Source organism: Galeopterus variegatus, unplaced genomic scaffold (genome assembly GCF_000696425.1).
Source record: "Galeopterus variegatus unplaced genomic scaffold, G_variegatus-3.0.2 Scaffold14629, whole genome shotgun sequence".
NCBI lineage: Eukaryota > Metazoa > Chordata > Mammalia > Dermoptera > Cynocephalidae > Galeopterus > Galeopterus variegatus.
This window is the reverse complement of record NW_007740740.1, coordinates 1,873-4,963: the sequence shown is the minus strand read 5'-3', so window position 1 is coordinate 4,963 and position 3,091 is coordinate 1,873. Positions and strand designations below refer to the sequence as shown.

The 3,091-nt window shown below is 44.5% G+C and overlaps 1 pseudogene; it reads right to left on the bottom strand.

Annotated features, from left to right (window-relative positions):
• Positions 1-1,692: 1,692 nt before the first annotated feature.
• LOC103582016 lies at positions 1,693-2,072 on the bottom strand (annotated as a pseudogene).
• Between the last annotated feature and the right edge of the window lie 1,019 nt (positions 2,073-3,091).

Here is a 3,091-nt window from a genome sequence, read left to right as displayed (position 1 = left end):
AAGTACACTCACTCACCAATCCTAGTTAACAGGGAAGAAGAAACTATTTCCATACAGTAAACTACCACCTGCAGAAACTGATGCTTAGGTCTACAGTGAGTAACTATAATAGTTTCCAGAAGGTCCTTAAAATATACAAATTTTTAAACATGCACACCATAAAACCCTGTTAAGTCATTTGATAAGAGAGAATGCCACAGATTCATATGTATGCGGGAGCATTTTCATGGGAGGAGAATAAGTTACAAGCCAAAGAACTTCTAAGACTTAAATGAGTTCAGGAGCAGTAGTAATGGCAATAACCAAATTAACAGCAATGAAATTTCTAGATCTTTTCCCTAAGAAGGGGCCCTGACCAAATAGCTCTAAGCATTTAGCAGAAAACAAGCTGCCAACATGTGTAGCTACTGGTGTTTTTGCCATTTTTGCCTGCCATTTCCCAGATGTGCCCAACCTCTGACAAGTGACCAGCCCTCTGAAGTTCTCCCCAACTCTAACATGGGGACAGGTCTGCCTGATTTACCTCACTGAAGGTTATGAAGACAGAGCTATACGACACTTACAAATGTCTAGAATTGAAGGGACTAGTCAGATGACCTTATTCTAACTAGACTGTGGCATAATAAATATGATCTATATTTTGATAGACTCTATACTGCAATTCCTAATTGATAACATTACCAACTTCCTTATATCTTGTTTATACAGAGCAGGCTAATCTGGACAAACGGTAAAAGTGATTTTGGTGAATAATGATCAAGACATGAAACTCATCCATTAGTGGGGAACAAGTTGAAACAACAGACTCATTCCCTCACCAGGAGTACTAGAACTGTATATACTCAAAATCACACCCTGGAGACTCAAGGGTCAAATGAAGCCTGCAGATGTTTCTATCTGGCCCGTATGATCTAAATTAGTAGCCAATGTTTAAACATCAAGATAACTGGCATCAAAATCTGCATTCCTGGATTATCTTGCAATACAGGAAAACTTGGCACTTGAGACCACATGCCCTCACCACCACAATTTGAGGCAGCTTAAACATAAAAGGGGTAAATGCCCATCTCCACCAGGTCAGTTCTCTCTCTGGGTATTTACTTTTGCCACTCCTGGCTTAGAACCTAAAACTGCCTTTAACCCCTGAAATACAAACCTACAACCTAATCCCATTAATACTATGTTCAAACCCTCTGGGCAATAAGCCCAAAAAGGAATTTGAACAAATCACTTTCTTGGTTCTGTGTTGATACTGCATATATGAACTAATTCATTTTTTTTAAATGTCATTTTGAAAATGATTAACTTGCCTCATCTTTCTTCACACTTTTGGTTATGTTATTAAGTTACTTTCTGCAACTGACCAGGTCCCTTTCAAGCAGAATATCATTAATATGTAAAGCTTAGTGGTTAAAACATGCCATGGTTATATGCTCTAGCTTAATGAGGGCTGCAGAAATTCAAGCTTTCCTGCCCCACAGGCTGAAGTTTGGACCTTAACTCATCGCTGCCACAAAACTGAATATTGTTTTTTTTTTAAATGTTTGATATTTTATTTAACAGATCCTCTGTTGCCATCAAGATCTGGAATAAATCAGTTAAGAGATTTTAAAAGGGGACTTTAAATACTATACACAGCCTTTAGACACATATTCAAACAACCATACTGCCCCTTACCCAGGCATCACTTACCCATTGCACTGAGATAATGGTTGAAGGCCTGGCAAGGAGGACTTGGGGTTTGTGTTGATTTGTCACAACTCATGGGTGCCGGGCTCCTGTATGTGTCAAAAGAGAAATACCCACTGGAGGATCAAGACAGCAGAGAGGATCTTCTCACAAAGATGAAAAGCGGGGATCTGGTAGCAAAAGGGCCGGGGCTGGCCGGTGGGGCCACCGGGCCTTGAAGGCTGCCGTGGGGGCAGCGGTCCCCTTCGCCTTCAGGATTTCCTTGCGGCTCTGTCTGTAGGAAGGTAGGGGCCCCGGGCCTGAGCTGGGGAGGCCTCTCCACAGGCTGCAAGTGTCCACATTCTGTCACACTCAGAACTTACATCCGAAGGTTGCTTTGCCATTTGGTCTTTTTTTCTGTAAGTAAAATAAAAAGAAAATCTAAGATTAGTAATAATTACAACAAATAAATTTGCTAACTTCCACCTATTCATTAAAAATTCTTAGAGTTAATACCAAACACTTAAAAATGAAGTCATTATATTGCAGAGTTATCTGACAATCTTCTTAGAGTTAATACCAAACACTTAAAAATGAAGTCATTATATTGCAGAGTTATCTGACAATCTCCCAAATAAGGATAAAAATGCACCTAAAACAAACGTATGAATCTCTTTTTACGGGGCGTGCGGGGGGGTGGTACTAAACTTCATTACACTAAACAAAACACAGTAACAACTTTCAATTACTTGTGGAACTGGTACACACACACACACACACACACACACACACACACACACACACACACAAGTTCTAAGAGAAGCAGCTTGTCTGAATTCTATTCATATGTGCTCTTCCCTCAGGACAGACTTGACTAAGTCAGAAACTCCCAGCGGGCTCTGATTTCCCGGGATCAGATACCGTGCTGGAGCACAGCAGCGGGCGCAGATGCAGCGATTGCAGGCGGCTGGCCGCGTTCCCTGCTCCGGCCCCATTGTTTGCCGAAAACGCTGAGGGCAGCAAGTCTGGGGAAGGTTTGGCAGCGGCCGTCACTCGTAGTAAGTGCGTCACAATAGAGTTTGTAACTCAGAGCACGGCCCGGCTCCAGCGCTCTCCGCCCGCGGTCCCTCCCGCTCCCGGCCTGCGCACCGCACGGAACCGGACAGAACTTCTCCGACGTTCATCTTTATTGTGGGCTGCACGCCTCAAACTGGAGGATCCCCGAAGCCGTCCCCTGGCACCCCTGCAAAGTCCACAACTAGCTCCGCACGCTAGGCGACACTGAGCGCGCCGCTCCTCCACCCCAAAGACCCTCCCCTCTGAAGGTAATCACGCTGAAACTCACGTCCGCCCCTTCCCTTCCGAGCGTAGAATCCGGGCCCGTGCCCCGCGGCGTCCGGCCCGCGCCCTTCGCCGGAATGGC